At 39.8% G+C, this 25,737-nt stretch overlaps 2 long non-coding RNA genes across 3 annotated transcripts in view; one reads left to right on the top strand and one right to left on the bottom strand.

Annotated features, from left to right (window-relative positions):
- LOC140530920 (uncharacterized) overlaps positions 1-25,737 on the bottom strand; it is a 121,403-nt gene that overhangs the window by 35,919 nt on the left and 59,747 nt on the right. The gene's annotated exons all lie outside the window — the stretch shown is intronic.
- Positions 1-25,737, top strand: part of LOC140530917 (uncharacterized) — a 1,083,438-nt gene that overhangs the window by 1,005,091 nt on the left and 52,610 nt on the right. The window lies entirely within an intron of this gene.

Below are 25,737 nucleotides of genomic sequence, written 5' to 3'. Positions count from 1 at the left end.
TATTTTTCCCCCTTCTCTGTAACGGTGTTTTTTGTGATGGTTCCTTAGAAAAATGTTAAAACTCACTACATGGTTTTTGTGCTTAGTGAATTTTGTGCTCAGTCAAAGAAAATGTGGCTGGGGGTGATTCCTCTGAGCTGTTTTCCATCAGTATGGTCTGGAATTCTAATATGAGCCATGAAACATGTTTTTCTGATATGGAGAAAATGAATTCTGAGCTGGTATAATATCAAATCTCATCTGCCTCTTCCACTCTGCATGAATTTATAGAGAGGAATTAAGATGCTTTTCTCTGGCCCTCTCAGCCTCCAGAATTTGGGTGTTGGGTTCCCCAATGCTGTGCTTCAATACGCACCATTTGAGAACATGATAGATGAGGAAGTCAGTTATTCTCAATTGACCATTTCCATGGTTATTTTTCTCCTTGGAATGCCAGATGTCAATTTGATGGTTATGAAGCTAAAAATGTAGGAGCAAAAGAAAGAAGCGCAGGGCAGAAAGTCACCGGGTAAGCCTCTGCACATCACTCTTCAGCCAGGCCAACAGACTTCAACTCTGGGAAACACGAAATGAAAAGCGAAAATAGTACCTTACAAGCCAAGGAATTTACAAGTCTACGAATTTAGAGGTAATAGAATTTGGGTTGGAATTCTAATTCTAACACTTACTACTCATATGACTATAAGTCATTTCATTTCTACATGCCTCAGTTTCCTCATCTGTAAAATGATGTTCTCTGTTAACTCTAAATCTTATGATTGTCATATACATCTAATGTTAAATGTGCATAAAGGCAAACTCTAGAGGAACCATGACCTAGTGGATAAACCAAAGAGTTAGGAAGACCTAAGTAGAAGTCCTAGCTATGACGCACACTGACCGTGTAACCAAAGGCAAATTTCTTAACTTGTCTGAGCTCATACGTCATAGATGAATTGTTTCACAAGTAGGTGGAAGGTGCATCCACACTGGAATTTCACCATAGTCACGAAAGCACAAGTCCCAACAACAACAAAATATATGCCAACTCTCACTGAATAAGTAACCATTTTTAAGACAATCAAAACTGAATGCAGTGAAATTAGAAGGAGCAAACTTGGCTCCAAAGAAAAGCTGTGAGATGATGACAAACACACACCCTTTACAGAAATGGGGGACCTCAGGTGTGGGACACTGTAGTCAACATCAAGACTTTTTTGGTACATTGTTTATAGAATGTTTTAAAATTTTCTCCTTTATTTTATTGCTATTATTCTGTCACTCAATCGTGTCCAAGTCTTCATGACTGTATGAACCATACTGTCCAGGGGATTTTCTTTTCAAAGACTCTATAGTGGTTTGCCATTTTTTTCTCCAGCGGATTAAGGCAAACAGAGATTAAGTGACTTGCTCAGGGTCACACAGCTAATAAGTGTCAGAGAGTGGATTTGAATGACCCTCCTTAATACTTTTCTGTTAAATTAAGTTATTATTATTAGACTGTTCTCTGGATAGGATTGAGGGGAGGAATTGATTGGGAAATATAAATGACACAAAAGCTACATATATCAATAAAATTTTAAAAAGAAAAGAAAAAATAGCAGATACCCTTAGCACCTAATTTTGAAATCAGTCCAGACTATAAATATTCATTTCTATATCAATCTTTAAGACAAAATAAGGAATGGTCCAAGGACAGCTGTAAAGTAATTGGAATGTGGTACAATTTTTAAAAGTTCCAAACTTCACACCAAAAAACATTTGGATACAAGTCCCTATCTCAGTCACTTATTAGATGTGTGACCTTGAACTTGTCACTCAGACTCTCTGGACCTCATTTTCCTCATCTGCAAAATGGGAAGATTGGACAAGATCTTAGCCTTTTTTAGGTGATGGACCCGTTTTGTAAACTGACAAAGCCCATGGCCTCCTTCTCAGAATAATATTTTTAAATGAGTAAAATGTATTTAGAATCGCAAAGGAAATCAAATATACTGAAATATACTTATCAATTTTTTTAAGTGAAGAGAACTCAGGATCCCTGGTAGATGATCTCTGAGGACCCTTCCAGCTGTGAATCCACAATTCTATGATAATCAACTGTACTGTTTACTTTAATTTGTATGCATACAACCATACATAAATGCATGACTAAGGTTAAAGCTTGTCACATACATCTTATCATAATAAGCACAAAAAGCTTTGCCAAAAGCCAAAAAAAAGGAAGAATTTGGAAAATTTTGGCTTTTCACTTTAGTGACTGCGCTGATAGTGAGGTTTAAAAAAAGGATGAAATGCATAAAAGCATTTGCAGCCATGAGAAGTATTTTTTTAATTGTGCTGTTGTGCAAACAGACTGTCATCCAGCAGCAGCAAGGAGATTTAGCATTCAAGTTGGGCCTAGAAGCTCACAGAAACATGCACTCAGTTCAATCAATCCAGGGGAGAAATCTGACAGACTGGAAACCACTCCCTCTCCCCCAAAAAGAGTACCTAAAGTGGACCTTCCTTTCACTTTTTGTTATTTTTTAGTATTATTTTATTTTTCCCCAATTACATATCGAGAACATTTTTTAACTTTCATTTTTGCAAGACTTTTGAGTACCAAATTTTTCTCCCTCCCCTCTTCTGAAGATGGTAGGCAGCTTGATGTGCTGTCATGAAAAACATATTCATCGTAGTTGTGGAAGAAGAAACAGATCAAAAGAAAATAAAACCATGAGAAAGAATAAAGTGAAAAACTCTTTTCACCTTTTTAACCAGCTGTTCTGACATTCTAGAAACACCTGAGGTTTGAGTTAGGACAAAATGGAGAAATGTGGGTTTCCTGTCTCTAGAGAAGTTAAGAGCCAATCTTTCTTAGAACAATCCCTGAGTTCCTGGCTGGACTTATAACTCTTCCTGCAACACACCTTATGGGGCCGTTCCTTTGGGAAAGAGGCCTCACCTCCCTGCATGTGTTATAGAGGTCTAAAATACGAAATCATTCCATCAGAAAGGGCACTTTTATAAGGACATGAGTTATGAAGTGTTTCTACAGTTAAAAAGGATCGCCTTTTCACCGAGCTTTACAAAATGGAGCCAGACTTTCCAATCAAGCCAGTAGAAGAAGTAAGTGAATGTGTTTTTCCCATTTGTTAAAAGTTCCCTGCTCTAAAAAATGACAAGCAAGATGATTTTGGAAAAGCCTGGAAAGACTTACATGAACTGATGCACGGTGAAGTGAACAGAACCAGGAGAATATTGTACACAGTAACAGCAACACTGTTCAATAAAGAATTGTAAATGACTTAGCTATTCTCGGCAATACAGCGATCCAAGACAATCCCAAAGGACTAATGATGAAGCTTGCTATCTGCCTCCAAAGAAAGAACCTATATTGTTTGAAAACAGACTGAAGCAGGCTATTTTCTGCTTTCTTTCATTCATTCTTTTTCTTATATTCAAGTCTTCTTGTACAAAATGACTCATATGGAACTGTTTTACATGATTGCACATGTATAACCTATATCTGCTTGCTTACCATCTCAGGGAAAGGGGAGAGAAGGGAGGGAAGGAGAGATAGAATTTGGAACTCAAAACTTTAAAAAAAAAAACAACAAATGTTAGAAAATTGCTTTAACATGTAATTGAGGGGAAAATTATATCTATATCTGTGCATATATATGTGCTTGCATATATCTACATACATCCCTATACATATATATATATATACATATGAGAAATGGAAGAATTTAGAGTTTTCTCTGCCACGAACTTGAGCTCCCATTGGCTGTGCTCTTCCTAATTTGGCACGCCCACTTACTAGCATCCGGAATCCATTTAACCACTTAATGTCAGATCAGCTTTTACAGAAGGATGTTGACTTCAAAGATAGAACAACAACGAACATATAAACGTTTCCCTGAACAACTTGGGGAGTAAAGGGTGGAGTTTAGGCTGATAACAATAGTTCATGTTTCCAAGTTAATTCCAAAGCCAGATTCTGCTGAGCTGGAATCCTGAAAGTCATTCCAAATGATCATTCTGTGCTCCTTGAGGTCTCAGTAACAGGTTGGCTACAATATCTGGCCTGGATAATAAATAATAATAATATTGATGATGGTTATGATAATAAGAATAGCTTTTATAAAGCACTTCAAGTTTTGCAAAGTACTTTACAAATGCTATCTCATTTGATCCTTACAACAACCCTGGGAGGTAGGTACTATTATTATCACCATTTTACAGATGAGGAAACTGAGGCCCAGGAAAATTAAATGATTTGCACAAGGTTACACAGACAGCAGATAGCAGAGGAGGTATTTGAACCCAGGTTCATCTGACTCCAGAGTCAGAGTGCCTTCTACTGTGCCAGGGTACTTCCCATTAACAGTGAAAAATACTGTATCAGACAAACTCATTAATCTGCATTCTAACTGATGGATTTCTACTTCTCTATAAGAAATAATTTTGAATTGGCGTAATAATCAAAATGCATCCTGGCCATAATAAAGTGAGTGCAGTCTGCATCAGAGAGCAAGACCAGTTTTGTTTGGAGGGGTTTTTCCAGTTCTTAGAGAGAAACACTTATATGCAATACCATTACTATTCAAGTTTGGCAAGGGAATATAGTAAATTGTCTAAAGGAGTGAAAGAAACAAATCCACTTTGTAGATGTACGTGCATAGACACACAGAAAGTCACAACTGAAGTCACAGACACTACTGCCTTTTCCTCCAAGAGGAGTCCCACCTGCCCCAATGATGCCATCCATTTTAACTCCTTGGGGTATCCCTTTCCCTTCTTTATCCAAGCACTTACATATTACATACAGAAGGTAGTTCTACACACACACACACACACACACACACACACACACACACACACACTGGTCCACTGGCAGTGCCATCTTGTTCCTATGGAATAAGACTGGCATAGGTAACTAGGAGTTTGAAGTCAGTGTATACACCAGCATTGATGCCGGACAGATGTTCACTTAGTTGGTATCATTTCCATGTCTGCTTTGGTTTCTCTGTTTATCTAAGAAGACACATTAGACCAGCCTCTGACTTCTCCTGGGGAAATGAGGAAGCCCACGGAGTTCATCTGAATATATTACTAGAGCACTGTGGATGAAAGATGCTATTTGCAAAATAATATAAAATATTATCATCTCCTGTTTTGCTTATTTGCTTTAGCTAGTAAGCTCCTCAGGGAAACATCCTGCTCTTTGGATCATAGTAGAGTCACACACCTACGGTCCCTTTATAAATAACAATGATAATTCTTAACTTGAAGGACGTTTTAATCCTAAAATTTAATATTCCTTTACACTAGCTTTTCTAGGCACCCCTGGGGATGTCTATATAAACAATGCACAAAGTTTTCTTCTCTAAATATTTGTTTTCATTCTAATGGTATCCAACAATCTGAAAACTCTCTTTCAGAGTATACCATATGCAGGAAGAAACAAAGATTTGTGTTTATTTCAGAAGGCTATGTGGAGAGTTGTTCTCACAGGTAAGAGCATCCATCATCTTAGGGATTCAGGAACATCTTCAAGTGACCACTTAGATGGTTTCATTCCAAGACCACTTGTTTCTCTTGCACTGAATTTGACCTTTTGACTTATGGGAAACAATGACAAAAGCCTCAGTGTGAGAACAAGGGTTTCCCAGGAGCAAATGAGATGTTTAAAGGACAGCTATTCTGTAGTACTGTAGAGAGCCTCACTCTTCTTTGGCAGCTTTCAACATTGTAATCTAGAATCAATCAATTAGTAAGCATTTAGGATGTGCTAGACTTTGTGTGTGTGTGTTTGTGTGTGTTTGTGTGTGTGTGTGTGAGAGAGAGAGAGAGACAGACAGACAGAGAAAGAGAGAGAGAGAGAGAGAGAGAGAGAGAGAGAGAGAGAGAGAGAGAGAGAGAGAGAGAGAGAGAGAGAGAGAAAGGGGAAAGGAAGAGGGGGGAAGGGAATGGAAGGGAAGGAGAGGGGAGGGGAGGGGAAGGGAGGAGAGGGAAAGGAAGGGAAGGGGAAAATGGAAGGGAAGGGGAGGGAAGGGCATAGTACTACACAGACTGTGAATGAAAGGATTATTCTTCAAAAGCATAACCTTCTATACTATTCTGTTTTTCTGTGACTATATATTGTTTAATTTAGAAAAGGATGAATCCATTTTTCCCTATAGGCAAGAAGTTGCACTCTTACTGAACATGGAGAAGAAGGTGTTTCTCTGACCTCTTCCAGAGTCTTTCCCAAAGGATTGCCACTAACAACCTTAGTGGCACTCCAGTAACTTCTAGCTCCACCCATTTCCTTTGCGTCTTTCAGAGCCAGGCAAGTCATGAGCAACCCAGTTGGAGAGTCTCACACTACCCCCCCACCCCAGGATACCTAGGAACATCTAGCAATCCTGTCTCTTGGGGGTCCTGGAGTTTGTACAGAGAGAGCTTTTCATCCAAGCAAGAAGAAAAGGAATTGTTTGTCCCTCTCTGTTCATAACTGTGGGCAGGACTTTCCTTTGAAGATTTACAGCATCTCCACTCTGCCATCCCCATATCAGAGAACCTGATAGTTTATCCCGGTATGTAAGCTCAACTGCATTATAACTTCACAAATAGCAAATGATCTGGCAAAATGTAAAGATACGAAAATGCTTCTAGATCAGAGGGATATCTTGGGATGCTACCCCTACATTCAAGGCTCTGTGATGTCAGTGACCCACTTGCCTATTCAGCAGCATTCCACATATGCTAGAGAGAGGATTGCCAGGATAAGATATTTAGAGCTGGAAGGAACCTTAGAGGCCAACACCCTCATTTTACAGATGATGAAACTGAAACCAGGAGGTTAAATGACTCTCCCAGCATCACACAGGTAAAAAGTACCTCTCTTAATTCCAAAGAGTGCAGGAATTAGAGGCCTCTTGTTGAAACTTCCCTGAAAATTAATGATCCAATGAGGAAAATGGTGATCATTTGATAATACAATAAGCATTTATTAAGTGCCTACTGTGTGCAGAACACTGGGCTAGGTTCTGGGAAAAATACAAAGTTCAGATAAAACCATCCCCAACTTCAAGAAACTTGTCTAATAAAGGGATAAGACACCAGCATTGATAGCTTTAGCTAACAATATTACATCATTTGTGCTTTATAGGATTACAAAAAAAGTGTTTAATGTGATGGGGAAGATGATGGCTATCAACTCAGGAGTGAGGGTAGGTGATAAGGGTAGGTTTCCTGGGGAAGGTATCATTTCCAATGGACATTAAAGGATCGGTAGGAACTGATGTAGAACATGAATTCCAGATGGGTAGGAACTGATGAGGAGCACACATTCCAGGAATTGATAACTGAATAAAGACATGGAAGACTGAGGATGCAAAGTGGGGCAGAGAAGGGTGGGGGCAGGGATTTGCAAAGTTTGGCTGGAACACAAAGTATATGGAAAGGAAATAATGGGAAGGGGGATTTTAAAGATCATAGGATCATCTAACCTAAGTGAAAGAGACCTCAGAAGACACCAAATCATATACACTTCTAGAGCTAGAAAGAACTTCAGAGGTCATCTACTCCCACTCCCTCATTTTACATTTAAGATAGAGGGGCACAAGGTTGAGAAGGGCCTTGAATGTCAGAGACATTCTGAACTTTATTCAGTAGACAATAGGGAGCAACTGAAAATTCTTGAGTGGAGGTATGACTTGTCCAGATTTAAGCCTAATAAAGGATACTATTCTGTGAGCAGTATGCAATCTAGAATAAGAGAAAGAGTATAAAAGTAGGAAGACCTGTGAGAAATCAATTGTACAACTACAGCAGAAGTTATAACAGAAAGAAGAGGGTACACATGAGAGATACGGCTGACATAATTTTTTTTCAGAGGTGGAAATTAGGGAGGGGGGTTCATTTTATTTTATTGATATGCATCTGCAGATGACTTCCACTTCAAAAAAGGCTTCTTGCAACAAAGTAAAAATAGTAAGTAAAAATTAAAATTAAATATAATTTAGAATTTAAAAAGAAATAAAAATTAAAAATAAAAAGTAAAAATAATTATATAGCATCTTCATGTGAAAGTACATGGGACATTCCACATGTATGGCACCCTCACTTCCACTTTTCTATACTAATCTACATTTCTATACTGTAGGAGGTTAAACATGAGCTGATCCTGGAATGGGATTACAAGAGACATCCAAAAAGGGGTGTCCTTCAGGATACTGGAAACAAGCATCTAGAGCTCTGAAGAAATGTCAGGGCTTAGGAGTCCTTTCCTGGAGGGGGCAATGGAAGCCAGAGGAATGAATGAGATACTAACAAAAGAGATGTAGAGGCAAAACAAGAGAGCCAGAGATGGTCCATTGGGAACCATGACCATTTAAAGGTCATGAAGAGGACACAGGGCTAGCAGAAGAGACAGAGAAGGGATTGACTAGAGAGGCAGAAGAACATTCAGAAGAGTGTGGTATGTCTTCAGGGAGAAGGGGGCATTCAGCAGTAGGCAGGGAACAGCGTCAAAATCTGCAGAGAAATCACAGCACATAAATAAATCTGAAACAAGATCTTAGGAGGTTGGTGGTGACCTTAAAGTCGTTTCCCTGGAACTGAAGAAACCTAATGGCAATAGTCTGAGAACAGAGTAGCCAGTGAGGCAGTGAAAGCATTAGATCTGAAGAACTTTTTCAAGAAGGTTAGCAAAGAAAGTGATGAGAGAGATGGAACTGTAGCTGAATAGGACAGAATAAGGAGTCAAGGGAGGCTTTTTGGATAATCAAGGTTACCCCATAACATGAGAGTTTTCTGTGATTTACAGAATCATTGTTGGCAAGCTAATTTTGAATGACAAGTGGCAGATGCCTGTTCTCCTTAAGGAGCAAAGTCATACTCTCTAACTCTATTTTAAGTACAGAATTCTTCCCAGTAACATATCCCCTTCCTCTGCCCCAACCTTCTAGTTCTTCCCCTAAGGGCCCTGACATATATAAACCACTTCTGCTTAATCCTAGTGGACAAGTGGCCCACCTCACTCATGCAAACATGAAAAGAGGTTCTGGGTGTCGAGGATCCAGGCTTGGATTACAAATAATTAATACTTTTCCCTTGGAAGAAGTCAGTCTTGGCATGGGAAATTAAGATGGCTTTAGTACAGAAGACAAGAAACCAGTGGGCAAATTTCTTTTCTATATAAACATGGGGCGTATCGGCACTGTAACGAGTGTGGGATCTGTTTTCAGCTGATTTTGGGAGGAATTTTAATGAGGATTTCACACTTAGTAACCACAGGCTTTATATTCTGTCAGTAGAAATGCTAAACGCTTCTGTTGTACTCTAAGGACATTGTTTCCACTGCTTCATGGGACTGTTCTTCATGAATGAGTGACATGATATTTTACTTCAGCCCAGAACATGGCCAGCTTTCCTTCTCAATGTTCCTGGAAATGCTTTCAATTACCCAGTGCTGAGCTTCAGTCTGTGAATACCCCTACCCTTAGCCTACTGGGTTTGACAGGGCAGTGAAGTAACAGAAGGGTCTTCTAGCCATCCCAGCTTTGGTTTCCCCATGCTCACCATGTAACTGGCACTGGCCCTGTGGATAACTGGCCAGAAAGGCTGAGGTGGCTGTTCAAGGTGCAGAATCATATTCATCTGAAACAAAGAGGCCAAACGTTAAAATAATAAACTTTAAATGAGCTATGCCACATGTGACATTCCAGGTCCACACGTCATGAGCCCAAAATGTTTCAGATGATGATTCCAAAACAATATTCTTTTCCTCAGTTTCAGAGTTCGGTTTTGTTACAGTTGCTCACAGATTCCTTTTTTTTTTTTTTTCTCAAAAAACCTGGAGACAACACAGTACTTGTTGGAAATGCAAATGCTAAGGAGGCCTGCCTGGTGATCTGCACTAAATCATTTCTGCCTGTTTCATGACTGTGGTCACTTAAGCTCTCTACAAACACACCATGGGGCTTTTGCTTCTGGGTGAAAGTTTAAAACAATCCCCAAAAGCAAACAGGGAAATGGAACTACTACCACCCTCCATTCCTCATACACACACCCCCTCACAATAAAACAATACACATTTAGTTTGAAATCACTGGCCCTTTATACCAGACATGAGCTGGCCCTTCACAACTCAACTGCCTGAAGTTGATGTGTTAACCACTAACCAGACTTATCAGTCAGAGAGAGATTTGGAAGCAGGCTCCAGGAAGACCAAGCTTAGGTGTGTATTTTGTTAACCAAGTTGAAAGGTGCATTTGGCCCTGGGGTTCTTCACTGTCTAGAAATTCTATTCATATTTCTGTTTAAGACTTTGATGCACCTATTTATTTTTGAAGTACGCTTAGGCCTTACAAAGTCCTTAGATTAGGTAGGACAAAATAGCCATTCCAGTAACCATTACTCATTCTTCCCTTTCATAGCCACATTCTTGGGAGAGAGGGAGGGAGAGAAGTTCCTGTTAGCTTTCTCTCCTCTAGTGCTGTAGTGATATCAAGGCACTGATACCGAAGCCCAAGATCACAAAGTGGATAAATTAGCATGTACAGAGGTCAGACAGCAGAAAATGTCTGAGGGTCTGAATTTCATTGGGGCTGTTTATTCAGTCAATCTGTTTAAAGTAAGTGTTCACTTCTAGAAGACAGGCCTCAGTAAAGAATGGGACAAAGGAAATGGTTGGAACATAAAGCAAACACAATACAAATCAACTATGGTTTTAAACCCAAGAGTGCAATTCAACCCAACAAGTATTTATTAAGAGCCTGGGAGGTGGGGAGGGGGGAAATCAAGAAAAGTCTCATACTGTAGGAGGTTTCACTTGGGTCATCCTAGAATGGAAGTAAACATTACAAAAGGTGGTGGTAAAAAAGGAAAGCATTCCAAGCACAGGGGACTGGCCTTTGCAAAGGCACAGAGACAGGAAGTCCAACAGAATGGAATTAATAGAGTAAAGATATGTCTAGAAGTCATGTAAAGCTTCTTTTATTTCTGAAATAGAACAACTGTAGAGTTTAAAAATCGTGAAATGTTAAGCAATACACCAGAAGTAGGATTTTGAAAACTATCTACCTACACCTACACCTACACCTACACACACACACACACACACACACACACACACACACACACACGTGGTTGAAAGTAAAAGGATAAGTGCCCATATCATCTAGAGAAGTCAGTACTGTCTAGCAGAAAGAGCAAAGGCTGAGGACAACCAAGAAATCCTAAAACTGTAGAATTTTAAGTGAAAGCTAAAATTTTGAGAGACCCTCAATGGGTTAGTGGCAAGAGACTTGAATTTGAAGCCAGAAGACCTAAGTCTCAACACCTCTGTCTTAATTACTTGAGTGGCCATGAGTAACTCACTTTTACGATCTCCTAATTCTTCATTCTCCCTTCCAGTTGTAAATCCTATGACCCTGGTCCAATCTCCTCATTCTACCAATGATAAAACTGAGAGAAGTTAAATGTAACCCATGACTCCAATTCACAATTCTAAGCTCATGTACACTGATTCTAATGGGGACGGGTTTCAACAATAATTTAAATAATGGCTCAGGTGCTATCCATGGTCCTCCCCCCAGGAACATCTGAATGTGTGTCATTTCTGATTCTCCCCTGGGAATGTTCATTTCTCCTACAAGCCTCAAAGTAACAAGGCATAGAATATAGAACAGGTGTGTGTGTGTATGAAGAATATCTTTGCCCATTTAGCAAACCAAGAGTTTATAAAGAATACACTATAAAGTCCACCTTCAAGCGAGTTATGGTCTGTCTCAAGTGAGTTCTTTCTTTCCTCCTGTCCTATAAACCTAGAAAGGAAGGAGCTAGCCAGAGTCCTCTATGCACAAGCAAAGAATACTACTTCCACCCCCTGCTTAAGTGATTTGTACAAAGTTACAAAGCTAGCTGCCAACAGACCTAGATCTAGAACCCAGATCGAATTCTTAATTCCCTCTTCTTTCCACTGAAGTAGAGGCCTGGCCCTGCCTTTCCCCTCTGTGTAAACATAAGAAAGTCACTTACAAACTCTCTGTGGCCATATTCTTCATCTGTAAAATCAGATCATTTCTATCCTATGTATCTCGGAAGATTATTGTGAGGTATTATCATTCAGTTCAGTCATTTTTCAGTCATGTCCAACTTTTCATGACCCCATTTGGGGTTTTCTTGGCAAAGATATTGGAGTGGTTTCCTTCTCCAGCTCATTTTACAGATGAAGAAACAAGCAGTCAGTCACACAGCTACTAAGTGTCTGGGGCTGGATTTGAACTCAGGAAAATGAGTCTTCCTGACTCCAGGATCAGTACTGTATCCACTGCTCTACCCAGGTGCCCCAAGTATTATCATATGGCTGTACTAATAAAGGTATTCACCCAATACCTTTAATGGAAAATAATACATTTTTTAATTATCTGAATGGAAATTATCAACAAAGACCTAAAGAAGATTGGAATCAGGGAGTTAACAAACCACTCACGAATGAACTTTTTCACATGCTTTTCTTTAGGCTAAGCCAATATGATCACTGCAAAAGAAGAAATCTATGGCAAGTCAAAACGAAGTCATTAACAACTTGAACTTTAATAAATGTGCGAATTTAAATTTAAAAATTTCTTCCTTCATGTCCTCATCATTATTCATAAGCCAGTCAACATTATTTGAAAGCAAAGATAAACATTCTTTACCATGCTGGCAAGCACACTTTGTAGCACTAACTTACTAATGAACACCTTCCCAGCAGTGGGCCCTCACCTACTCACAAGAAAAAACAGAAGCTAATTACTTGGGGTTACTTTTTCCCCAACTTCTTATTTTCTTTTAGGTCTTAAAAGTGTGTCTGAAAGTTTATGTACCCTTCCAATCCACTTTTCCATACCTAGTTACACCATGGGAAGAAGGCAATAACCTATGAGACTTTGAGCAAATCATACCTTCCCTGGCTTCAATTCCTCATCTGTAAAATAAGAGCGTGAAACCAGATGGGTTCTCATGTGCCTTTGATTCTAAATTCACAATTCTATAAACAATCTCACTCTGACTCTGATTTATTAATGGAAGATGTTAATATGTGATTCTTCTTTCCCATTCAGAATGCAATAAAAAAAAATCAGTCTAGAAATTAAAATCATTGAATTCTACAACAGTTGATATCAGAGATCAAAAAACAAGGACATCAATGAGCTCTTCCATAACCTTCCTTATGCCTGGAAATTCTCTCCTCATGTGAAACTCTGAGGATAAATAAACGTGTTACTCATGATGACATCACAGATCTTCCAAAGTACTTAGGGTATTATTTGCTATAAAAGAAGCAGTATTTGGGATAGAGGGAGGGGCTGTGTCTGTGATTTCATTGGCTTAGGGAGTTTCCAGTGAGGAATTTCTTCTATCAGTGAAGATCAGAGCCCTCTTTTCAATTTACAGAGCTAGACAGAGAACTGGGATTAATTTTATATTAATATTATATAGAGCTAGACAGAGAACTAGAGGATTTGCCCAGGATCCCACAGTCAGTGTAGGTCACAGGTCTTTCTTGTTTCATACCTAGCTCTCTATTTATTGCCAGGGGTTCTTAACATGGGATCTTTGGACTTGGTGTGTGTATGTCTGGGGATATATAGATATATGTAGATGTACATATTATATACATACATACATATATACACATATATGTACTCATATATACACAGACACATGCGTGTGTACATATATGAGTATATATGTATAAGTATATTTTAATAGCTATATTCCAACAAAACTGGTTTCTTTTGTATCATATTTTTATGCATTTAGAAATATTTTTCTGAGAAGTCCATAGCTTCACTAGGCTGCTAGAGGGGTCCATGGCACAGAAAAGGTGGAGAAGCCCTGCTTTTCACAATGCCACGCTACCCCTTTCTGTGAGGAATACAATGAAAATACACATCCTACCAACAATAAAGTACAGGAGATGAAAGTCGGGAGTGAGGAACAAAGGTCACATTAGCACCATAAGCATCTACCATCTTCTGGTCTAGCACTAAACAAATTGCTTTTTCTTTTCTTTTTTTTTTACTTTAAGTCTCAGAACAACCTTGGCTAAAATTATTCCTGAATAAGCTCCTTAAAGTTTAAAATAAAATGTTTGCCCTTCACATCACTCCATAAATTATCTTCTTGGAGACAACTGGTAGTTTTTTTTAAGGAGGAAGAGAAATGTACCTTGAAACGCTATCACCTGCTACGTTCACTGCAACGAATGACAATCCTAATTTATATTTCATTCAAGCATGGACTACTGCAACAGGGAACAAGCCTGTATTTAGAAGCTGAAGGATTAATTTTATATTAATATTACATATTTAAGTATGATTTTCTAGTTTATAAAGACCAGGATCATTATGAAGGCTTATAGTGCCACAGTAGGGGGACTAAGAGTCAGCTGACTTTGGAAACTTCATTTATTGGTTACATGTATGTATATTTACATGTAAGTATACATATACTTATATGTATAAGTATATTTTAATAGCTATATTCCAACAAAACTGGTTTCTTTTGTATCATATTTTTATGCATTTAAAAATATTTTTCTGAGAAGGAGTCCATAGCTTCCCTAGACTACTAGAGGGGTCCATGGCACAGAAAAGATGACGTACCATGGGCACTGAGCAGGGGCAACGAGGTGGCACTCTGGAATTAGGAAGACTCATCTTCTTCCATTCTAATAAGGACTCAGACATAGCTGTATGACCCTGAGCAAATGAATTGACCCTGTTTGCCTCAGTTTCTTCATCTGTAAAATGAGATGGAGAAGAAAATGGCAAACCACTCCAATATCTCTGCCAAGAAAACCCCAAATGGGGTCACTAAGAGTTGGATACCACTGAAAAAATTGAACAACAACTATGACAAAAGTACTTAGTAGCACCCTTGGTAAAATTCTCAGTGAAGTCTTCTTTGCTCTTTTCTGTAACTTTTTCCCTTTTACCATTTCTCTCCCCCAACCTCCATCTCAGTGCTCTCATTCCCTCCCTTCTTCCAAGTCCTCTGCTTTTTCTCCCCTTTCCCCTGGACTCCCAAGTGAAAGGAAAAAGAATCTTTCATCACTTTGATGACTCACAGGTGGTGACATTTTCACCATCAGGACACCTGAATGGAGGAAAGATTTTTGGACAAAGGCCCCATGTGAGACTCAGCATATCCAAGCCCATCTGTGACATCTTAAAGTACTTAGTAGTACTCATGGGAAAGAGGGAGGAAAGGTATGTTTAGAGTCAAATTATAGATGGGGTTAAACCCAGACAGCAAATGGTAGATGGTACAAGGAATCTGGTTTCCCATGAAAACTGTGATGCTTGATGAAAGCACCCTGGCAAAAAAAAATTACCCAGAAGCCACAATTTCAGGATAGCCCTTGAAAATCTATGTAAATTATTGTACTCCAGCTTTTTGGGCTGAAAAGAAATCAGACAGTGAGACCAAAAGTTTAGTAAACGCTGCTTCCTCATGATTTAATGCTTCCATTATACTTCCATGGGAATTTGCATTTGGGAAGGAGTCTAGAGAACATTTAATGATAATACGTGGTTATATTCTCTGTGCCCAGCTCTAGAGGTAGCAGTACGAGGAAGGAGCGGAGATGCCAGGAAGATGCCAGGGGAGCATTGATTGGAAGAGGATGACTTGGAGAAGAACTTGAGAGTGGTTCAAAAACAAAGAATTTTCCCATTTTGGGCCAATCATGTCATGACAGGGCCACTTCATAAATGTCCTTGTTCTATATGTGGCACATCAGGAATAAAGGCCCCTGACACAGTACTATTGGCAGGATATTTTTAGAATCAACTTATGTTTGTCATGCTCTGATAACAAACAGCATAGGTAATGCTTTTTATTAGAGGAGGTGTTGTATAGTAGCTATGACACTCTGAGGTCATTTAACCTCTGCTGTAAAATGGGGACAATATCTTTGTAAGAAATAGGGGACTTGGCAGGAAGTTGTATAGATGAATATATAGATACAAGTCATGAGTGGCTTGGGTAGATTTGATCATCTGGGTCACTTCTGAAGATAGGAAAAGGCTCATTTCCTGTACTGCTAGCATGATGTCTATGGGGAGGGCAGGCAAAGTTCAGAACAGTTAAGTCTGGGACAATCTCTCTTCTAGTCTCCAGAAGGGATGTTGGGCTACAATTTTATCTATTTGACCCCTTCAAATATCTCTGATCTAGAGGTATAAGCCTGGGTATGTCAAGTCTTATTTGCTAAGAGCCTACCATGTGCTCTACGTGCACTGTGCTAGGAAGATCATTTTGATAGTTGAATGGTGTTGGGACTGGAAGCTCAATTCCGTGTGGACAGTCTCGGGCAGGTAAAAGTGGGACTTCTAAATCTTAGAGTCTTACGAGGCCCTCCATGAACAGCGGGGGTTCGAGAAGGTCAGACTGAGCTAGCTTGGCTAGCTTGGGTATTTCCGCCTCTCCCCTGGAGATACCTGATGGGTGGAGTCTCCCTGCCCTTGAGGTCGTCCCGGATTGGAGCACACCTAGTTACCTAACAGCATGGTATTGAGATGCAAACTGTGTGGCTGAAGATTAAGTAGGATTGAGGAAGCCAGAAAGCTCTCTCTTAGCACGTGTGGAGCCAAAGAGAAAAGTAGGGCTCCGCTTCTTTTCTTTCCTCTCTCCCCTCCCCCTCTCTCCCCGTTTGTACTTCTACTTCCAATCCCTTAAGCTTAGCCTCCATAGGAGATCTCCCCCTCTTCCTCCTAAGGAAGATCTCCCTGCATTTGTAACTAGACCCTGAAATAAAGCTCAACCCCTGTTTGACTCTGGAACGACCTTTCTCTCATACGTTTATCCGGTTTGGCCAACCGAAGACCTGGGACAGGTAAGAAAGATTCGAGTAGCCCAATACAGGCCTGTAGGCTTGGCAGTTGGCACCCAAACAGGGACTGGGAGCGTAGATAATCCTGGGTGCTTTTGGGGTACACCTGGAAGGGGCTGTGAAAGAAGCGAGTCCCGAATCCTAGATTCGGAAGGAGAGAAAGTGGAGAGAAGCTTCCCAAACACCTGGGAAAAGGGCAGGGATGAGGAATCAATTGCCAGTAATAAAGCCAGAGGAACAGGAGGTCTGGGCTGAGACACTTCACAGGGAAGGCAGGGAGGCGGGGGTCACAATAGAGTTAAACGACCTCCGAGAATTTTGTAAGGAAGGGCCAGAGAGGCCAGGGCGGGATTGGAATGAGAGTGGAAGCGGAGAGAGGGGAGGGGAGAACACGGGAGGGACGGAGGACCCAGGCAAGCAGAAAGTTAAGCGGAAAGTTAAGGAGCGTAAAGAAAAAATAGACCCGGAGCTCCATCTAGCAGATGGAAAAGGCGAGGCAGGGGAGAATACGCCGTGCCTTCCCTCTGCGCCTCCTTATAACCTGCTCCATTGGTCAGACAGTTCAGGGCCACAGTCCAGTTTGGAAAAAGGAATAAGAAAGGCTATAGAGAATGGAGAAGATGTAGGGACATTTCCTGTGTTAGAAATAGCGGACCCCAGTGTCCCCGGTGGGGTTCGGAGGAGCCACATACCTATAGAGTGGAAGAGAGTGGCGACTCTTAAAGAGGCTTGTACCAAGCACGGCCCTAATTCACCCTTTGTCATAGCCATGCTTGAAACTCTCAGTGGTCAGTTCGTTCTGACTCCTAATGACTGGAAGAGCTTAGCTAGAGCCTGCCTTACCCCTGGGCAGAATGTGATTTGGGTATCAGAATTTTCTCAGAGGGTAAAGAGCACTACCGGTGGGCTAGGGGCTCAGGCCCCCCAGGCTTATCAGCAATTTACAGGAACAGGGCAGTTTGAGGCTACAGGAAATCAATTACAGTACTCAGCCTCCGATTATGTTTTGATTGCCGGAATGGCTATTGCCGCCTGGAAGGTTATAGCCTCTAAGAAAGAGAGAGAGTTTCCCATGACTAGGATTACGCAAGGAAACAATGAGCCATTTACTAATTTTGTGGCCAGGCTGCAGGAGGCAGTAGGTCGAGATATGGGAGAGGAAAACCAAGGGACAGAGATAGTGCTGAGGACATTGCTGCGGCAGAATTGTAATCATGACTGCAAAAAGGCAATGCTGGGACTGCCAAAGAATGCATCTGTTGAAGAAATGATACAGAGATGTGAAAGGGTAGGAAGTCAGGTCTACTTGGCACAGGTGCAAGGGAAGTACCTGGCCGCCGCCTTAAGTAATATCTCTTTGGAGAAAAAATGTTTTAACTGCGGAAAACCGGGACACCTTAAGAAAGAGTGTAGGAAAGAAATAAGTACAGGGAGGGGCCAGGACCCTTGTTTTTCATGTGGAAAGCCAGGTCACTTAGCTAAACAATGTAGGAAGTCGGGAAACGGGGTGAGGGGCCCCTCGAGGGCCCCGAAAGTGTACCCTTTGGCAGAGAATCGGGACGGCCCCTTGGAGGGAGAATACAGGAGATTATGGGGCCAGAGGAAGGAATGCAACACCTTTACAGCTTAGAGAAGTGCCAGCTTGCAGCTCATCAGTTTGCCATGATCCCCCTGAGAGACCCCATACAGGAGGAATCCCTGATATTACAGAACCCCTCTCATGCACCCGTAGTTATATATACAGGAGTATATATACAGGGGAAAACATCTCGGAACTATCTCCAAGCCTAAGAATTGCATTTCACAGGGAAATGTTTTCCATCTGTCCTCCGAGCAAAACCAACTAATTTGATGACAACAAAGTAGATTTAAGTTAGATATTTTGTATCTCTTTGTGAGTTTGCCATATCTCCTCAGCTTGAGAGTCAGTTACTTGAGGGCAGAGATGTATTCATTAGGGGACATCCCTAGACTTAAACTAGAATTTGTATCCTTTTATGTCACTTACCAGTTGGATTACCAGGGGCAAGTCGCCTAATGTCTCTGAACCTCAGCTTCTTCCTCTATAAAATAAGGATTTGTTATTGTTTAATTGTTTTCAGTCACATCCAACTCTTTGTGGTCCCATTTTGCGTTTTCTGGCAGAGATACTGGAGTAGTTTGCCATTTGCTTCTCCAGCTCATTTTACAGATAAGAAAACTGAGGCAAACAGAATTAAGGGACTCACCCAGGGTCACACAGCTAGTAAGTATCTGATGTCGGATTCAAACTCACGAAGAAGTCTTCCTAATTCCAGGCCTGGCACTCTATGCACCGTGGCGCCAAATTGTACTTGTACTAGAAACAGTACAGTATGGCTGATAGTGTATTAGACTTGGCATTGGCAAGATCTGGATGTGAATACTCATATAATATCTGTGTGACCTTGGGCACATCACTGAACCCGTCTGGGCCTCATTTTCCTCATCTACAAAATGAATGGACTAGATGATCTTCAAGGTCCTTCTAATTTTAAATTCCTGAATCTCTAACTGCCTGTCTCCACAGGTCTGTTATTAAGAAAGCAATTTATAAGTCTATAAGTTTATAGGGTAATTAGTTCAATGCCCTGCACAAAGTAGGAGCACAATAAAAATATGTGTTAAATATAACTTCCTAATAGCAAGTTATCCAGTGTTAGAATGGGTTATCCTTAGAAGTCATGAGGCATACTTACTTAAAAATAGAACAGATTCATATCTCTGTATTATAATTTATTCAGTCTTGCCCTAAAGCAGAGGGATGAATTATATGACATTTGAGAAGTCTTTGGAAACTTAGATCTCATCAGAAGTCCTCACTAGATGGACACTCTCAGGTGTTTTGTGGTGAGGATTCTTTTTCTAGCCTGAATTGGACTAAACTACTGAGTTCCCCTCCAACTGAGTTCCCTTCCAACTATGATTCTCTGGTTCCATAGCCCTTACCACGGCCAGTTTCCTTCCATTCCTTTTAGTGTTCTCAACCCTGGGTTTTCTTACATCCTATGCAAACGCTTCGTTTTTCATTATCCTAGACAGGGCATTTCTGGGATGAAGCAATCCAACTGATTAACTTCATGCAAGTGCCCTGTCTAGGAAAGGAAGCGAAGATGGAGTCCCTAGACAGATGAAACATAGCACTATCGGGGCATTTTTACTTCTGAAATCCCTGAGACATCTTCTCATTTGTCCCATTCACAGAATGGGCCTCTTCCAAAAAAGCCTGAAACTCGGTTTTAATAACCCACAGAATTCTGCAGTTTGAGGGGAAACCTGCAAAGGTTTTGAGATTCTGCCAGTCTCCAGCAGGTTTTTATTGGCTGTTGGATATGTTTGAAAATTTTTACTTGCTGTTCAGTTTAATATGTGGAGAGAAGTTTCTAAAATGACCTGCCTTGGGCCTCACAGCATTACCTAAAATGAAAATGTAAAACCCTGCAACAGAGTAAAAGACGAAAGAGAAAGGAAGATGGTAGAGGAGACTCCAGAGATTCTTAATAAACCCTTTCCATGACCCATTATGCAAATTTTGGAAGAAAATACTCTTTTTTTCTTTCTCACCTTGGATTTTAAAAGAGTGGGTAAGGGACTCTGCACCTTGTTTCTCTTTATACCTATCATTCTATGCATGTGAACTTTGCTAAGTCTGTGGTTTTCTAATCCCCTGAGGCACTGGCACGTGTTCACAAAATGTACATACACACAAACACATATACACAAGCAAACACACTGATTTTTAAAGGAAATACATAATATGTAAGTTATCAAAAAATCACCTATTCTTTTCATCATCCTTTGACCTTCAGGATGCATCAGGATGGGTTTTCCCAGTTCTACAAACTTCTTTTCTCCTTTTGAGGAATTTCAATATAGTCCCTATGTGCAAAAATGGGGCATATTAGGAGTTCAGTGTGTAAGGAAATGCAGTAATCTGAGTTGTCTCAGATTGTACCCCAAAGGTCACATGTGAAAAGACATTTAAGGAAACTGTGATAAGGTATTGACTGGGAAGATTAAATGGCCTGATCTGATACATATCAGCAAGATGTGATTCAAAGGGCCAAGGCCTCATTTTGGTAAACCAAATTGAAAGGAAAAGAAGCTTACTTTAAATCCTCTTTCTCCAGGCAAGTTGGTTTCCATAGCCACAGGGACCTCGGCCAGCTGGTTTGGCTAATGACTGCTAGGGGGGCCAGCAAAATGGTCCTTGGCTTCCTCCCCCAGTGACTGGGGGATGATCTGGAACACCTCTTTGGAAGCCTCAGTCAGACTGTGGTGATAGAGTTCATCCAAGAAGGAGCTTCTGTTCAGATGTATGTAAGGTTATTTTACTCAGCTCTTTGGCTTAGGACAGGCATCAGAAAAGGGGAAAGGTAACATTCCTAATTTGGGAAATAGCATTAAGTTGATGAATTTGTCCTTATGAGAAGAGCTGGGAGAGAGGAGGAACTCAGATCCAGAGTTCTTTCGAGGCCAGCCTGAAACAGATACACCTCAGGGTTCCCAACTCTGTCTTAGAGGTTTTCATATCTATCTTGAGTCTAGCAGAAATGAGTTGTTTTGGTCACAGAAAGAAGTTTGACAAAATGCACCTAAGACAAGCAACCCATTATGGAGTTTCAGATCAATTATTTTTAAGATAAACACAGGGGTGAAAGAGAGACCCCAGAACTCTTTGTAGGGTGAGACCTTGGAACATCACCTCTATGGAGGATAGAGGTCCTGAGATGGCCGTCTGATCATTTTCTATTTTAATTATTTATTCCTGGTAACTAGGGGCTAGGCTCTGTTGTCCCTATCATTCTATAGAGTGCTTTAAGTGATTTCCACACCTTTAAATTTTGGTGCCCTGGCAAAAATCCCTGATCCCTTCACCCTAGTTACACCTCTGGTCCTCTGATATCCCAAGTTTATTCATAGTTCCCCTGATCTAATCCCTTCCATCATACCATGACCCAAATCAATTCTTAAAGTTCTCCTTTTCACACCATTTCTGTTTCTCAATGCTAATACCACAAAGAGAAACAGTGGCACCAACACTGACCCACCTGTCATAGATGTTTTAGCAACACTCACATGCACAGCAAATGGCAAAGAAGGTGAAAACAATCCCTTTGTCCCTGTTTAAAAATCTATATTCAGGGACAAAAGAAATAAAACATGGGAAGAAAAAAGAGAATTTTCTCCCAAAAATGTATATAACGGAGGCAGGAAGGAGATCTGTTTAAAAAAAAAAAAATCTCTGGAGTTGTGAGACCAGTCAAGATAGTAGAGTAGGAGGAAAACAATATAGCCCAACTTCTCTGATAACTACACAGTGATTTCAGGCTAACGCCAGACCAAGTAGTGAACAGAAATCTAAGAAGAAACCATAGTAGGTCATCTTTCCTGCCCAAGATCACAAACTTGACCCACAGGCAAGTAGGAAATGTAGAACAGGGTGGGCTGGGATCATGGAATTAGACCCTAGGTGTAGAACAGGGGGAACTGAAATCTCAGACTCAGGCTGGGTGAAAGGAGCCATAGTCCTGTCACTCAAACGCTATGATGGGTGGGTTGATTGAAAATGATTGAGGAAACAAAGTGTCGTTTCCAAACATATCAATTTATTAAACAATACATACCAATTGCATAACAAATTGGGACCAGGCCTCTTCAGCTGGGCACTGGACCCCAAATACATGGGTAGACACATTTGTATGCATTAAAACAATTAACAGGATATAAACCAGGATAGAAGATTGGGTGATCAGAGGGCAGTGTGTTAGGAACATCAAGAAAGTCCATTTGACTGGACGGTCAAAGGCACAGGAATAGGTAACATGCAATAAGGCTGGAAAATATAGTATAGGATAATATAGTATAGGATTATAGTATACAATAGTATAGGACCAGGTTGTGAAGCATTTTATAAGCCAAACAGGAACTTACAGCTGATACCAAAGGTAAGGGGGAGCCCTGGCATTTATTGAGTGGAAGGGTTTATATGGTCATACCAGAGCATTAGAAAAATCACTGACAATTGTGTGGAAGATAGATTGGAGTGGAAAGATAACTAACTGCACAGGTCAAAAACAAATAACCTTTTAGTCTCTCTGTTGATTAAGCAATAAAGAAAACTTCATGGAACATTCTGTCGTTGTTTAGTCGTATTCATTGCTGTTCAACTCTTCATGACCCCTTCTTGGGATTTTCTTGGCAAAGATACTGGAGTGGTTTGCCATTTCCTTCTCCACTTGACAGATAAGGAAAATGAGACAGACAGGATGAAGTGATTTGTCCAGGGTCACACAGCTAGTAAATGTCTGAGGCAGGTTTTGAACACTGATCTTCCTGACTCCAGCTCCTGCACTCTTTCCAAGGAGGCACCTAACCGCCCTGAACATGGAACAAAGTCCATGGAACAAAAGACTCTGAAATTTTGTAAAAACAAAAATTAATATGTTTTATCATGCTCCTATTGTTAGGGAACATTTGGTGTTATTATATAAATCACTTCTAAGCAGTGTTGTATAAACATCCGGAATGTGTATTCCTATTGCATTTTTCAAACCAGCAATGGAAAAGAGATAAGATCCTACTCTGGGCTGCAAACAAACTCTAACACTAACAGTTTTTCATTCAGGCTAGTTCTCTCACACACTCAGTTTTGAACATTAAGAATTATATTACTAGCTACACTGCAAGTGAATAACCAAACTGCAGTGCATTTGATATAGAACTGTGAAAGTTTATGTTTGAATTCTGGAAACTAAATTGTCAGAGTTTATCTTTAATACAAGTTGTTCACTTGTATTAAAACTTTCACATTTAAGTCACATTTATTCTTTCATTTTCCAAAAGAACAATATCGCTAATTTTCAGTGATGATAAATATATCCAAAGTTTGAAACTTTTTATGTTTTCGGGACCCAGAAGTATAGATGAACCAAACAAAAAAAGGTCAATTTTCTATTCCTGAATCTCAAGAAGTATGAAACATTTAACTTGTATGTTTATCAACAATCTTCAGACAGGAGCAGCTTAACTGTACCACTTGCAAGAGACAAAATTCCAAGTGTTTAGGAGTTTTATTTTACAATTTAGGAGGGAAATGTTAACATCCTCAAAGTTTAAGATGTCTGACATTACAGTTATTTCATCTCATATGCTTGGATTCCAAGAATTCCCCTTCGGAAAGAAAGAGGACAAAAGGACGGAAAGGAAGAAAATAAAGGGAGAAGAAAAGAAAAGCAGTCATTTCATTTTTGCAAATTAAAAGTTTCTGTATATTCTAAAGTCTTTGATTTTGAAAATTGTACTGATTAAACTGCCAGCTTTTGAAAGTTTTTTCCCACTATATTTAGTGCAATAGGAAGTATTAGCATGATTTTCACTTGTTCACTGAGTACTTCCAGCTTACTAGGGGTGGTGTCTTCTCTTTGATCACCACACCATTTTCGATTTAGATGAAAGCAAAGGATAAAACAAAGTTCTATTTTTCTATGGTGTAATATTTTAAGAGGTATCAAAAGAGACTGTCTCCATACAATCACCTTGGATATTCCCATCTTCCTAAAAGCTCATGAGATGGACTGAAAGGTAAACTACACAAAGAGAATTTAGAAAAATAGTGAATATAAAATTAGAAGGTACTAAATTGAATTGATAAACTATAAAATTATGAAATGGAGCAGGCATGCCCATTCTTTGGGGACTCACCAGGAAAGACTAAGATGGCAGCAGGTCAAGATGACTACGGTCACACTTTAATAAACCACAGAGGACATAGGGATAATGGCACAGAAAATACAGAGACAAGCTGCAAAAGGAGGCACAGAGACAAATAGTAATGGGGATAGAGTGGGATGGTGAAGGAAGACAGGTAGCAGTTAAGGTAGAGATCAGGAAGGGAAAAGCACAGAGGGTAACAAAACCATGCATTAGAGTTGGGAACACACAGCAGCATGGAATGAAATGAAGCTAGCAGACTGATGGGGGAAGAGGAAGCAAAGGAATTTGGGGTGTCATTTTTAAAAGATTTTTTTTGAGAAACAGACTTTCTTGGGAAAACTGTTTTATATGCAAAACATCATAAATATGTACTCATATTATTTTAAATATAAACATATTTTATACATACTTTATAAATATATTGTTTTATACAAAAATATTTTATATGTAGGGATTGTTAACCTGGGGGGGCCATGGGCACATAAGAAATTCATACATAAGATTATAGGGGGTCCATGAACTTGGAAGTGAAAATGTCTTTATTTTAAATTAACCTTTGGATGGAATTGAACAAGCCTTCCTATTAGGACATTTAAAGAACATTATTCTGAGAAGGGATTCATAGGTTCACCAGACAAGTTCAGAAGTCCAGCATTATAAAGAAAGTTTTATGAGGAATGAGTCTGGAGATTTATAAGAACTATGGCTTGAGAGAAACTACAGAAGACAGAGCAAAAACATAGAATAACTTCCTTTCCTGACTGATTATTTTTAACTTTAATCTTGAGAAGATAAAACAAAATTCTTAAGAATTTCTTGAGACTTTACAAAATACTGAGTGAGCTGAAGGTGGGACTGTCTCCAGAAGTAAGGAAGGCTCATTTGCAGTTAAAGCAACAGGAGACTCTGGCTATGATCATTCTCACAGCTAAAACATTACAACCAAGTATTTCTGTTGTTACTTATTACATTGTTACCAAATTACATAGTCGGTAGCCTTAATATTTATTTAATTCTAGGTCATTAGCCTCTTTCATAATTCTGAGCCATATTTTTCCAAATACATTTTGCCATCTTCCCCTGTGATCTCACTTTGAAGTCATTATATACAGAAAAATATTTTTGTCATCCTCTCCTGTGATCTCATATTGAATATCAAGTTG

The sequence above is a fragment of the Notamacropus eugenii genome, chromosome 3 (assembly GCF_028372415.1).
Source record: "Notamacropus eugenii isolate mMacEug1 chromosome 3, mMacEug1.pri_v2, whole genome shotgun sequence".
NCBI classification, from domain to species: Eukaryota; Metazoa; Chordata; class Mammalia; order Diprotodontia; family Macropodidae; genus Notamacropus; species Notamacropus eugenii.
Note: the sequence above shows the minus strand (reverse complement) of the source record. Positions and strands in the feature narration are given on the sequence as shown.